The 15214-nt window shown below is 39.3% G+C and overlaps 1 protein-coding gene across 3 annotated transcripts in view; it reads right to left on the reverse strand.

Annotated features, from left to right (window-relative positions):
- slc5a6a (solute carrier family 5 member 6a) overlaps positions 1–15021 on the reverse strand; it is a 38276-nt gene extending 23255 nt beyond the window's left edge. The window contains exon 1 of one of the 3 annotated variants that reach the window (XM_059355987.1): positions 14841–15021. The gene's annotated coding sequence lies outside the window, so the exon portion shown is untranslated. Of the gene's footprint in view, positions 1–12911; positions 13020–13825; positions 14021–14840 lie in introns of those variants that run through there. The other 2 variants (XM_059355988.1, XM_059355989.1) reach the window with 2 other exon arrangements.
- Positions 15022–15214: the final 193 nt, after the last annotated feature.

Genomic DNA, 15214 nt, shown 5'->3' on the forward strand with positions numbered 1-15214 from the left:
CCAATGATAAATGAAAATTAAAATGTAAAGAAATTAACGTTTCATTTCATATCATTTTTTTGTCACAGCCACAGGGAACCACTGCAGATTGCCTGAAGAGCCACATGTGGCTCCGGAGCCGCAGGTTGCCTACCCCTGACCTAAAGTGACAAGACACAGGAAATTGGTTTGGGTCTTGAGGAGCTTTTATTTGCATAGAACTAGGGCTGCACGATTATGGCCAACATGATTATCACAATTATTTTGATCAATATAGTAATCATGATTATTGATCACGATTATTCATCATGTTAGGGAAAGCATCTGTATTTTTGTTGCACTACTTTTAAACAAACAATAGGAACAGTTTTTAGTGTATGTACAGAGTGTCTGGTGCTTGTTGTAAACAAACAGAGATCGCTAAGTGAACACCTCCTGCAGCAGCAGCATACACATACACACTGTACTGCTACAGAGCTAACTGTTAGCCTTTTAGCAATTTGCAGACTGGACGTTAACATCCCCTCCGGCTCTGCAGCTGGGAAAGACTGCTGCAGGAGGACTGGGGCGGCGCAGTTAACGCCGGCCCCTGCGGCTCGTTGAGAAGAGCAAGAACGAGTCTCCAGTAACACCAGAAAAAGTTGATGGATATGTAGCCAGTCGCTTTAAAAAAAAAAAATCGCTAAGGAGATCTGAAAAGTCCCTAAGTTGGCAACACTGCTTCGCTGGCTTTTACAAATGACGCGTAATGTTGTGGCGTCCAGTACTACGTCACATCCTGCTTAGCGTTCGCTCCTTATTTATTTAGGCAGCTACATGAAACCTTAATTGTGTTCGCCCCCTGGTGGTTGGTGGACTACTGGTGTAGAAAGTGCTTGATTAGATATGCTGGAGAGCCGCATTTTAAAATGAAAATATCGCCGACGATCAGGATAATTTGATCATGGTGGCCAAAATCGTGATCACGATTAAAATTCAATTTATTGTGCAGCCCTACTTAGAAGTGGCCTAATTAGTACACACTGTACTGCTACATTCACAGCTCTAACAAAAACTGTAGTTTTTACATACAGCACGTTTAGCCTAGCAGACTGAATCTACGCAGAAACATGAAGACATTAGAATGGTTCATATAAACATATATACTGACAGGAATGAAACACAGGTTGTATTATACACCTGGTTTATCAACCATTTATTTTCATTTAATTCCCTTTATGGGAATTAGCTTTCCAAAATTATTATCTCATGTGATAAATTTCCCCAAAACAGCCAGTGCTGGCTTATCAAAGATATGAACATATCAGCGTGCATGCAGATATAAAAAATAAACTGAATGACAGTATCAGTATCATAGTTGGTAGGGTAAGGTAATCATATTTTGTGAAGCAGGAGGATACTGCTGTTCTGTTGTTTCTCTGTCATCTCCGACTCCACCAATGACCTGGGAAAGTCTGGGAAAGTGGAGCTGCAGGCTACCTCTAACCTACACTGTGCTGTCTGTTTAAAGTGATATTTTCCTTAGACAAGTCGGTGGCAGTGGGGGGATTCTGCAGATCCTGCTTTTGACTTTGTAGATGAAAGCTTATTTCAACACAGACACACTAGGAGCCATACAGTACAAGCTAACTCCACACAGCAAGGTGAAAGGTAGTGCTTGTGTGAAAGTAGACACTGTGGATATATTCAGGGTTTCCCCCAGAAAACTTGCTAAGCCTGGTGGTAGAGAAGCCCACCGGCTGTCCACCGTGTTTTTGTAAAAAAAGAAGAAAATGTTAACAGTTAACAGGAATTTTGAAATTATGACTATTATGTGTTATTATTAGCCATTTATTAAAAATACTTAAATTTAGAGTTACAAGAAAGCACAATCTTGACAAATCTTGAAATACCGTTTAAACAAACAAACTCCTCATTACCCTGAACATAATGCTGGACAATTGGTCTGTCAGGCTTTTCTGAGACTATGATGGGGGGACCGAAACAAAGTCTGGGTGTCCGGGAGCATGTTGCCCCTGGAGAACATTTTTGCCCTAAAAGCCTAAATTTGTTGTCACTATTCCATCTTAATCCTTGCATATTTTTTATGAATAATATGTAAAGGATAATAAGGTTTCTTATATGTTTTATTTAAGGCATCATGTTTTGACAGTCTTTTTTGCAAATTCTGCGGTGGACTCTGCTAACACATCCATGTGCTCTTATTTTGAAAGCTACATGCGTTTTCTTTTATTTTGAAGGCGGGTCTAACACATTCTTACTGTAACGCCTTATGGTTATATTAACACTGAAAGTCGGATTTGAAAATTCTGACATTCGTATAGACCTTGAACGCACCATTAGCCGCCGGACTCCCTATGTGCGCTGCAATGTAAATAATCTAGTAAAAAACTAAGGAGGAGGAGAAAAGCCTGGCAGCCTATAGGCCTATAAAGCACTGGGGGAAACCCAGGACATTTGTGTTTCATATTTTTATTGATGTGTTTACAAAAACAAACAAACAGAGGGACATACCTACATCAGGGTACATTGGTGTCGACATTAAACATTAAATTGTATGATTTTAAGAACAAACAACGGTCACATAAAACGAAACCAAATAGACGATACAATATTTAGATATTTAGACATAGTCTGAAAAAAAAAAGGGACAAAGAAAAGAAAGGAGTGTGGGGGGGGGCACATAGCCTCTTTAATCCATTGCGTGCTGGAAGGAGCTGTTGTGGATTTCCAGTTCAGAAGGAGGTGACGTTTAGCAATAACTGAGGTAAAAGCTATCACTTCCAATTCTTTAGTAGAATATAGGGTATAATCTTTCGGATGACCAAAAATGCCAATGTGTGGCGAAGTGTGAATAGTTCTAGACAATACCTTAGACATGGTGTTGAAGTAAATTTGCCAAAAGTTCGTCAGAGAGTCGAGAGAGTGCTCGCCCCGAGCACTGGTCCCTACAGTTATTGCTGTATGGGACCAGTGCTCGGTGCGATTGCCCCGTTGCCCTAATAATAATAATAATAATAATAATAATAATAATAATAATAATAATAATAATAATAAAAACATAACTGCAATGGCACCTACACTTAAACATGTTTATGCTGTAACAAACCCAAGTTTACTTGAGTGTTTTCACGAAGGCAGTGGCCTCCTTAGGTGATGTAAATTCCCTTGTGACATCCCCTCTGGTGATCTGGAGACGCGCTGGGTGTAGCAGCCCAAACCTTATGTATGGAATGTCCCTGAGCTGGCGTCGGATGTCATTGAAGGCTGCACGGGCTTTAGCTGGAGGCGCAGTGAGGTCTGGGAAAATGGAGATTGTTGAATCCTTCACCTTGATCTGCCGCTGGGTTCTAGCACATCGTAGGATGTCAGCACAGTCTGCGTGATAGTGTAAACATGCTATTATAGGACGAGGGCGCTCGCCGGGTTTCGGCTTAGGCTGTAGGGATCGATGCGCATGGTCCACAACTGGCTCTTTTCCCAAGCCGAAAGCATCCTTCAGTAAGGTGGAAACTGTGGTCGCGTCGATCGTGCCGTGCTCCTCTGGTAGACCTATTATCCTGATGTTGTTACGGCGAGATCTCGCCTCCAAATCTTCAGACTTACTGTCTAGAGCTACAAGTTGGGCTGAAAGTTTTTCCACTTTACTTTGGAGTGACACCACATCATCAGTGCATGTCGACAACGAGCCCTACATGTCAATCACAGTTACCTTTAGCACATCCACCTCCGATCAGATAGCCGCCATGTTAGCATTTAGCTCCGTCTTAACAATCTGCAGCTCAGACTTTATCTGAGTAAAGTTATTTGTCATTGCCGCCTTCAATTCCGTCTTAAAAACGCCAACCATTTCTTCTCGAAGAGCGGCAAGAAGTTCAGCCTCAAAGTCCGGAGAAGTCATGCTCAGGACGGCAGCAGTGTCCTCCGGAGGGGGAGGCTTAGCAGGTGCACTGTGGCCGCACTATTCCCTGGCAGAGACGCAGCCCGGGGGGTAGGCCTCGTTAACGCCGCCGTCGGATTGTTTGTATTTCTCTGTTTTGGGGGCTGTCGGCCTGTAATGCAGTCCCAACGAACTTGTGGAGTAAAACTGTAGAAATAGTTAGTTCACGAGAAGGCCCTATATATTAATTTAAGAGAGTTTCAGAGTTTCAGAGTTACCCTGTACATTTAAAAAAATATATCTTGTATGCTTCTTTATCGTCCTTAGAGCACTCACTTTATGTTGCCACGAACAGGATACTTGACAATAACCCCACAGGCTACTCCAATGACTTGCTGCATAAGACAGTACTACTGAGAATGTTCAACACAAAGGAATATGGCTCACAGCAGTTGTGGTAGGTAAGGTTCAATCCTTTCACTCGGGCTGATCACTTTTAATCTGTCACATGACTTTTTCCAACCACAAGGCAAAACAGCAGATTCAAGTCCTCGTGCAGAACTGCTTGTGTTCTGGCCAGGCTCTGTGTGTGTGTGTGTGTGTGTGTGTGTGTGTGTGTTTGAGAGAGAGAGGTGGTGGTGGTGTCATGTGCATCACAAATCAGCCAAGGAGGTCAGGGAGGCTGTGGTTGCCTGGCAACACAAGGACAATGCTTGTACATGACATGAGGTAGTGGGAGCTGAAGTGATGGCACCAGTGCTTTCACCCTTACACCCCCATGATGGGTTTGAAAGGTGTAAAAGAGTGGAGCTGCTGTTTGATGGTGAGAGAGAGGTAGAGCATGGGAAGGTTTGCAGCTGCACAGGACAGACTGCTGAAAGAGGCCAGCTCTTTATACAAACCTATCAAGGTTGTTCAAAGGAAACAGCACATTTCCATTCTCATCATCACACAAACAGCACAAACACTTCATTCAATGTACTCTGTGTACATTAACAGGGATTAAAGGGACGGACCTGACAAATATAATCAGATGTGTTCTTATTGTGCTTTACAGAAAAATACACAGCTCTGTCTTTATCAGCCAGTGTACCTTCTTATAGTGAAAACAACAGTTTCAGCTCAATTCAAGGTTTTACAAGGTCAGTTTGATAAAAACAATGAAATGTGCTTTTCCCAGATGCCTTTTAAACATTCTCACAGCTTTGAGCTACATGCTAATGTCAGCATGCTAAAACACTCACAATGATAATAGCAACATACTGGACATGAAGTATAGATGTGTCCTAACAGCAAGAGAGAGTCTGACTATCCAGCCACATCAAACAATCACTGTCCACACCAGGCCTGGAATTTCATCATTTTAGGGGCAAAGCCACTTGGCCTTTTGTGTCGTCAATTTTTTGAGGGCCCAAAGGCCAAAAGCCAGGGCACCAAGGCCATAAAATAAAACAATGATTTTAAGTCCATGTTCATATTGAAACTAATTTAAGGACAAGTAATGACACTTCTGAGGAAGATTGGAGCCTCAGTCGAAACTGTCAAGGTAAAGAAACATCTCCTTTTAAAGTAAAATGCATCAATCTGGTGCTCTTTGAGAGCTAAATGAGAGCACCTCACAGAACATTTTTCACACTCGGGAGATACTGTATTATAGAATATTTGTTATCCTACTGTGTCATTTTTAATTGCTGTCAACATGCTTTCCACTGGGACATGGAGCAGCCAGCGTGGAAAAATAGCTGGCTATAATTTTTTCCATAAAAGCCCAAATTTTCCATTTTGCCAGTATTCCATCATATACACTCATCTTAATCATTGCATATTTTAAGAATTATTTTAAAGGAGAATAAAGGTTCTTGTATATTTTATTTAAGGCTTCTTAATTTGACAGTGTTCTTGTAAATTCTGTGGCCGATTCTGTTAACACACTGCGCTCTTATTCTGAAAGCTGCATGCGTTTAGCGACAGGAAGTTTTTTTTTATTACATTTTTTTAATCCCACGATTTTTGTAACCCATTTTATTCATCACCCAGTTTGTCCTATCGTGATCCTGGGCACTACCTCGTCCCTGTCGGTCTGGGGAGAGCCCTGAACTAGCCACATGCTTCCTCCGATACATACATTCCTCCGGCATATGCAACAGTGCATTTGCACCGTTTGGACCTCTGACCTCCCGGACAGGTTGATAGTATTTAGTTCGGCGCGCGGTGACGGTGAGACATGGATCGATCATGTGGGGACAAGTGTGTGTGTAAGTGTGCGAATGCTCGCATGTCTCGGAGGAGGACCGAGAGGTGGGCCGGGGTTTGAGTGACTGATGGGTGACAGACACTCTGCTGAGCAACGGCAACACAACACAAAATAACTTTATATTATGAATCATGTAAAAAAAAAAAAACTTTCAGTAGCTTGAAATGTGACGTTATGCTTTTTGTCAAAATCATAGACTGTATAAAAGATATGGACATAGTTTTTTTTACCTTTGTGGGAGATTTTTTGGTAGGTCTCTTAATTTCATGTGATGTATAAAGAGGAGTTTATAGCAGGAACAGCCTCTCATGTCCTGGGGGCAGTTTAAGGGCATTTGACCATGAGGGGTAACCTATTATGTTACTGTGCTTCGATGTTTTGGCTTTGTCACTGTAACTGTAAATGCAAATGTGAAGGATTGTTCCTCGGGAGGCTACTACTTTGATTCTTCAGAGAATTAGCATCTCTTAACATGCTAGAAGAATAAACTGCTGTCACTCCTTACCCAGAGGGTTCTTAAGAGTTCTTAATAGTTTTGGCACTTCTGCATTGGCTTTACTTCTCAGCTCTGGAAGTTGCTGCTTAGTCAAAAACCAAAGTACTGTCTGTTGAGTTATATTGAGGTATTTCATTCTAAAGCCACGTGGCATCAACATCCTGAGAACCATGCTGTGGTTCTGGGGATGGCAGTGAATAGGATTTTTCAATACATTACTTTTCATCTTTGAAGTCTTAAAATGCAAATTATTGTTTGATAACACTTGCATACGTGTCACCCTTGTGTCGCTTGGCCAAGTTTTTGTTTTGACTGTGGAAAGGGTCATGGTTGCCCCATGTAGCCATTGGGTAAGATAACCACCCACTACTACTGCAGTTCTTTCCTGTTTTTCTCTACAGAGGAGAAGCAATGAGCCAGTGAGGTAGAGATGGGCGATATGGCCCTAAAAGATTATCACGATATTTAAGGGTATTTTTGCGATAAAGATATTCTTTAGGATATTAAAACATACTGAAAAAATGATTTCTTTAGTCTTTATAAATAAATAAAAATCATACAACAAAATAAAATCAATCATAAATCTAAATGTAGTGTAAATTGCAAATCTCAACAGTTGCCAAATAACGAAAATTTACTCTTGACTCTTGAGTATTAGCAAATAATAAAAAATAACTATCTAGGGGGTCTGGGGGGATAAAATTTTACATTTTATAGTACAATGTGATCAATCTTGTTTTTTCATAAAAGCCCAAATTTGGTGCCTCTCACACATTCTAATGCCACTATTCCATCATATACACTGATCTTATCATTCCATATTTTAATTAATTATTGTAAAGGAGAATAAAGGTTCTTGTATGTTTTATTTAAGGCATCTTATTTTGACAGTCTTCTTGTAAATTCTATGGTGGATTCTGTGCTCTTATACTGAAAACTGCATTTGTTTAGCAACAGGAAGTAATAGTAGCTTTTTGGGATTAACACAACTTTAATTGTTAGCTAATGTTAGCTCGCGGCTAACTAACGGCATAATGCAGCAGTGTGTTTGGACCTCTGAGGAGACGCACAGACAGCTAGGTTCTTGTTTTGAAGCGCAGTGGGAGATCAGCTCTGTATATTCAGTGTGTGTGTGTGAATGCGCCACATGTCTCTGAGGACGACAGAGAGGTGGGTCGGGGGTTTAGACTGACTGACGGGTGACAGACACTCTGCTGAGCAGAGACAAAACGCAAAATAACTTTATATTATGAATAGTGTAAATATACTTTCAGTAGCTTGAAATGTGACGTTAGCACAGCACATGAGACTCTGGCGGCCCGCCACAGTCAATATCATGATATGCATTTTTTTACCCATAAAAAAAATATATCGGTATAATCGTGAACGATACGATATGGCACACCCCGACAGTGAGGCAGAGAAGATGCCGCAGTGTATGTGGACAGCAACACTGAGGTGAGATATATACTTTCTAGCTGTATGTTTTGGTTTTACAGGCGAAAATTACTTCAAGGATGAAGATGAACTGAACACTATTGGGTTGGAAGTTGATAAAAACATGGCTAACAGGTTGTAAACACTATCTTAATTATCACTTAGATTTAGAGGTTATTATATAGATACTTTGGAATGAAAAATGTGTCCTGCTGGTCTACTGGCAGCATCGTTGGAATTTGACAGCCATGGGCCCCAGAGCTGCTCGTATCTAAGCGACCTGAAAGGCCAATCATTTGAGTAATCATTAAACCTTCAAATGAACCCTGGCATGCTCTGTGAAATAACAACAACACAGACTGTGAGACAAGAGTTCAGCACAAGAGGAAATTTACTTCCTTTTGCTTCAAAGGTTGCAAATGGGACTGTGCAAACCGATTTTTGCCCCCCATTTGATGTGACTTTATTATGAGAACATCAGGCATTCAATGTTTCACATATATACTACATTTAACCAAACAACAAAACCAAACTTAGGGCCGGGCGATATTGATATAAAAGATATATCGATATATTTTTAAATGTGATATGGAATTAGACTATACATGTATGTATGTACATGCTGCCCTTACTGGGGTTTGTCATATTCAGTTCTTTTGCAAAGTTAATTATTATTTTCTCATATAAATATATTTATTTTAGCAAAAGATTGGCCTATTTTATTCCATACGCTATATTTATTTAAGATATTTTTTTATTTAAATGTGGGCTTTATGGAGCTTTGATTTAAAAAAAAAAAAAAAGGTACTCCTGTTGTTATACAGTATTTATGTTCATTTAAATGGTTTCAATAAAACTACTTGTGACATGTCATATTTGGCTTTTACTTTGACTGAACATTTGCTCTCATTTTGCGATAAAAATATCAGGATATATATCGTATATCGATATTCAGCCTAAATATATCAGGATATGACTTTTGGTAAGCATCACCCAGCCCTAACCAATCTACAAACTAGGAATGGAACTTTAGATTACTTTTGCTTTTGATTTCCATAATCACATTTAAAAATATATATCGATATGTTTTTTATATCGCTATATCGCCCAGCCCGAGGATGCCCCCAAGAATAAGCAGATTTATCTGTGATAAGACTTCATTAAATGAATAACAAGTGTGCTGAAATAACTACAACATGATGTAAATGTGTTAAAAGTTTTAAAATGCCCGCTTTCTGAAAGGGGCTCAGATGGTCCGGGTGCCATAGTATAATTCTTTTTTCTGTCAAAACGAAAATACGAAAAAACAAAACAGTGCCCCCCTATCCTTTTTTCATTTTAAACCAAAAACTAAAAAAAATGGATTTTGCTATCAGCATAAAAAAAAATAATAATCATGTTAATAAATGTGAACCATGCATGGTTCAGAGAACAGTAGCCTATAGTTCCGGGTGCCATAGTATAATTCCTTTTTCTGTCCAAACGAAAATAAGAAAAAACGAAAACAGTGCCCCCTTTTCCTTTTTTCGTTTTAAACCATAAACGAAAAAACGGATTTTGCTATCAGCATCAAAAAACAAAATAACCAAAAACCTAAATGAAATAACGGCCGTTATTTGGTTTTTGCAAATTCATTTTTTCCATTTTTTGTTTCTCATTTATTGATATGACGTCGGACACATCGGAAGCGGGAAAATAAAAGTCCCGTCAAAATAAAAGTCCCTTATTAATCAGTACTTATTATCAAGCATAAAAAGGATTAAAAAACGTATAATCGTACACTAGTATAAGCTACTGTTCTCTGAACCATGCATGGTTCACATTTATTAACATCATTATTATTGATTATTAATTATAATCATAACTAATGCCGGCGGGTGAGCCAGGCATTAGTTATAGTAGCCTATACTGTGTTCACTAGCATAGGCTACTGTTCTCTGAACCATGCATGTTTCACATTTATTAACATAATTATTATTGATTATTAATTATAATTATAACTAATGCCAGGCCTAACGCCATAAATGAAAGCTATCGCTATGAAAGAGTTTTTTTTTTTTTTTCAAGAAAAATGAAGTAGGACATTTAAAGATTCCCTTTGATTAGATAGGCTATAGCACACTCAGAACATTGTCATATCATTTAATTACAGCCATAGGCGGCGGGTGAGCCTGACGTTTGGGAAGCCTATCTGACCACATGTTATACAGCACGGTCGCCGGTGCTGATCGCTTCTGAAGTACTTTTATGTTGTTTATCTTATCACCATGGCAACGCGTTGTCACCGGCAACTTGTCAGCATAGTGACGAACGGGCAGCAGCTGCAGTGACAACCTCTCACACATTATAAAAATAATAATTATTAAAAATGAGAATTTGTGAAGTTATCGCTTCAGTGCTGATGTTTAGCCACAGGGTGGCGCAGTTATTACATGAAGAGTAGGCCTGAGGGCTTTAGTACGGTGGAGGCTCAACCAGGCTCTGTGTTCATGTTCCGGCTCAACAAAACCTTTATCCCCGGTTAGAGTTAACTGATTTTATTTTCCGGTTATTGTCCGGCTCTGAGCTTTGTGCTCTGTGCGCGTTCACATCAAAGGAGCTGCGATCGCGAGCAAGCTTCCCCCATATTCCAGGGATTTATTATGATGCAGCTGCTGCGTTGCCATGGTGATGAGATAAACAACATAAAAGTACTTTAGAAGCGATCAGCAGCACCGGCGATACCCGGCGCTGTGTATAACATGTGGTCAGATAGGCTTCCCAAACGTCAGGCTCACCCGCCGCCTATGGCTGTAATTAAATGATATGACAATGTTTTGAGTGTGCTATAGCCTATCTAATCAAAGGGAATCTTTTAATGTCCTACTTCATTTATCTTGAAAAGAAAAAAGTTGAGTAAACTTAAACTCTTTTATAGCGATAGCTTTCATTTATGGCGTTAGGTCTGGCATTAGTTATGATTATAATTAATAATCAATAATAATTGTTAATAAATGTGAACCATGCATGGCTCAGAGAACAGTAGCCTATACTAGTGTACGATGATACGTTTTTTTAAATCCTTTTTATGCTTGATAATAAGTACTTATTAATACGGGACTTTTATTTTGACGGGACTTTTATTTTCCCGCTTCCGATGTGTCCGACGTCATATCAATAAATGAGAAACGAAAAAATGAAAAAAGGAATATGCAAAAACCAAATAACGGCTGTTATTTCATTTTGTTTTTTTGGTTATTTCGTTTTTTAGTGCTGGTAGCAAAATCCGTTTTTCCGTTTTTGGTTCAAAACGAAAAAAGGAAAGGAGGGCACTGTTTTCGTATTTTCGTTTTGACAGAAAAAGGAATTATGCTATGGCACCTGGACCACAGATCAATTACAGCTATGCTGTGCAGGAGAGATTTTTAACGCTTTCATGACTCAGCATTACACCAATTTCATTTGCATTCCCCTGGCACAAATGTAGGATCTCTGCATTGACTTTGTATGTAATCATGCCAAAATAATTTATTTGGTATTCCCTCTGTGTGAGCACAATCAAAATAGACTTACCATACCTTGATTGTATTTGGTTTTATTATTTGTGCAATTCTATTTGCATTGGTTTGATCAAGATATTGGTAAATAGACTGCACTTATATAGTGCTTTCCTATAGTCGTAGCCACCACTCAAAGCATTTTTACGCTACAGATAATCATTCACCCATTCACACACACATTCACACACTGGTAGCCGAGGCTACTCTACATGGTGCCACCTGTCACCATCAGTAAACCATGACAGGAGTAACTTTATCAGACATTACAAGTTTTACAGTAAGGTCAAGACACATGAAACCGCAAACACACACACACACATCTAACAAAACACAGCAAATCTTGTTTTCATAAGAAATATTAGCACAATGTAGTCAAACTGGCATTTCAAGGGTTAAAATCCTGATGATTATTCAATATTTGATTGTTTTGATCAGAACGGAAGTTGATCAAAATATTTAACCCAAAAAAGTTAAATAAAATATACATCAGTAGTAGTTTTATAGTGTTTTGGGAAGTGGACATGTCTGCCATAGTACATTTTTAAATCTGACACTACACAAAAAACTATAAATGCATCAAAATCAATTTTGTTGTTAATCTTTGACATAGCCAATACTGTGATAATAAATAAATGCCCCAGCCAAAAATGATTTATTATATGGAAAATAACTCAATTGTTGTTGTTTTTTTCTTAGAAAAACAGTGACATCATGGAATCAAACTGGCAGTCAACAAACAGGCATCAGTAAACCATTGATTGATGGTTAGGGATCCAACCACTGACATTCCCATCAGTGGGCAACTGCTCTACTATCTTCTATACTTTTATGTTTGTTTTTTATTTGATTATTGCTTTCTTTCATTTGCTCATTTCTGTTTTATATTTAATCTAATAATAAAGGACTTTTGACTATACTGCTGTTTCTATAAGTGCCCTATAAATAGTGCTGTGAACTTCACAGCTGTGTGGTAATATTTCACACATTATTTAATTATAAAATCACAAACAAATTATAAATATTTAATAAAAAGTGAAAGCTTCATATAATTTGCAGTAACAAAAAAACATCAGTTTTCCCTGTAAGCCACATAGTCAACCTTTACAAATATCCCTTTAAAACTAACAGCTTATATTATGATATTAATACGTGCAATTAAATGAATACCAGACACAATCAAACTAATCAGTCTGTAGCCCATACGCTGGTCCGGGGGGTTAATCAGGTCTTTCTCCTTCTTTGACAGTTTAACGTTAAAAGACGTTAACCCAAACCAAAAGGTCAATATTAGCTTTTTCTACTGTCTGTTAGGGTAAAACTGTTTACCGTAATGTGTGAAAAGTCAGAGTTCAGCGCCGCCTGAATTCCCGCAGAGGAATGAATGAGTGTAACTTGAAAAACATCGTCGTATTCTAATATGACATGTGAACACAAACCGGTGTTATGTCCTTACTGGTTCCCAAACTGACTGGTTGCTGTACTTGTGTGCAGCTGTGTTTTGCCTCAGTTAGCAGATTCGTCACATATTTAATAAACATTTAACTGGTTCATTGACATAAACATTAATTGTTCATGAACCATGCCATGGAAAAAGGGATTAGACCCACATTGTTTTCTTCCATTTCTTGTTGATTTTAAAGGCTGGTACAACCAAAGGTGCATTTGTTTGGACAAATATAACAATAACAGCAGAAATAGCTCATAGAAGTTAAATTGAAGAGCTGATATCTAGACATTTTCCATGTTTTTATTGATTATAACCAAAAACATTATCAAGAAAATCATGTTAAATGTCTAGATACCAGCTCTTAAATTAAACTCTTATCAGCTAATTTTGTTATCAATATATTTGTCGAAACAAATGTACCTTTAGTTGTACCAGCCATTAAAATGAACAAGAAAGCAAGGAGAAAACAAGGGTGGTCTAATATTTTTTTCCACGACTGTATATGTTTATTAAATATGTGACGAATCTGCTAAATGAGGCAGAAACAGCTGCACACACCACTACAGGCACCAGATAATTCGGAAACCAGTAAGGACACAACACCGGTCTGCTGCCGCCTGGTTATTACTGCCGAGGTGTCATTCATTTCAGCCCGGAGTTCAGCTGCACGCTATGTGAGCTAACGTTACAAAACGTGGCTGAGCAGTTTGGTGCAGTTCACGGAACAACAATAGACACTACACACCTGTCTGTTACCGATATTATAATATAATATAATGAATAACAACCAAACCTGTTCGACATGTCAAGTTAACCCGTCACTGCTTCCACATGGTCCTGTTGCCCAATCCAAACTTTCTTCTGCTACCGCGTGCACCAACGTGAGACTACCAGGGAACTGCCGGTTACCTCGGTAACAGCGGCGCCTTCTAATGCTCTTCGTGTGAACGTGATGTGAATGAAGCCGGTAGCGGCCGGTGCGGACCTTTGACCAGTGTGCTCCTATACAGTCTATGGCTCCGGTACATCATCAGCTCGCGGGGTCAGGCTGTATCGGCCCGCCCATTCTCCTTGACTAAACTGGGTGCTGCCTTCACGTGAGTGTAGTAAACTACAACATCAAATTTACCACCGGCGGTAAAAAAAAAACAAAAAAAAAAAAGCAAAAAACATAAACAACAACAACAACAACAACAACCCTGATGTACAAATAAAACGATTTTTCGTTCTGTCAGTTGGTCGGAACGTTGCAGCATGTGTGGTTTGAATAGTTTTGGTTAAACTATTACATTTAGTCAGCTGTGGTTTTGTTTAAACCACGTTAAGTGAGAACAGAGGCTTCACAAACACGCGTCTATAGGCTACAATACATTTTCGTGTCATTGTCATACACGGTAATGACAATTATTGGACTGTTTCACAGCGCTTTCAGCCCTCATTCGTTAAATCCCCTAAATGTTTGTGATATTGACCTTTCCGATTTTATTGAAAGCAGCACAACTCGTGCTGTGGCAGTGTGAAATAACATTTAATGAACCTAGTAGCTACGTTGATTTGTGGCCTCAAGTTTTCCATTGGAACCAACATTTAAAGAAACTGAAGGTGAAACAAACATGGCACTTGTGTAAATGATTTTATTTATTATGTTTGCCATTAACTGGGTGACTATGGCAGAAAATGAGCTCGTGACACCAGCCTGCAGCCACGGGAACATCGTCATCATAGTAATTAATCACCATGGCAATGGTCGCTGGTTGATTTTGTACATTTGAACACAGCATGCGTCACATGATAACACCGTTTCTTACCTCTCCTTTTCAACGTCGGAAGCAAGTGAGCAGGATGCACTGTGACAGGAATGTCCTCCACTGCGTACCTCCGCCGACCACACGCATCATATGCATCCTATACATCCTAAGACATGAGTGACATTCAGGAGCGGGTCCTCCTCTCTCAGCTCTCCCAGCGCGCAGCCGTTTAAGCGCAGCTGCATAGGTTGCGTCCTCCCCCTCCTCTGGTGGTGACTCATGAGTCTCATTGAGTTAACAGAGGAACACCACAGGGGAGAGAGGCTGCAAAACATCACCATCTACTGATTGATTCTATTGTTAACCCTTTGATGCACAACATATAAACACATTTGTTCTGTATGTTTGATTGTCTTTTTTATTTTCTTCTTGTT

The sequence above is a fragment of the Centropristis striata genome, chromosome 18 (genome assembly GCF_030273125.1).
Source record: "Centropristis striata isolate RG_2023a ecotype Rhode Island chromosome 18, C.striata_1.0, whole genome shotgun sequence".
In the NCBI taxonomy this organism is placed as follows: domain Eukaryota; kingdom Metazoa; phylum Chordata; class Actinopteri; order Perciformes; family Serranidae; genus Centropristis; species Centropristis striata.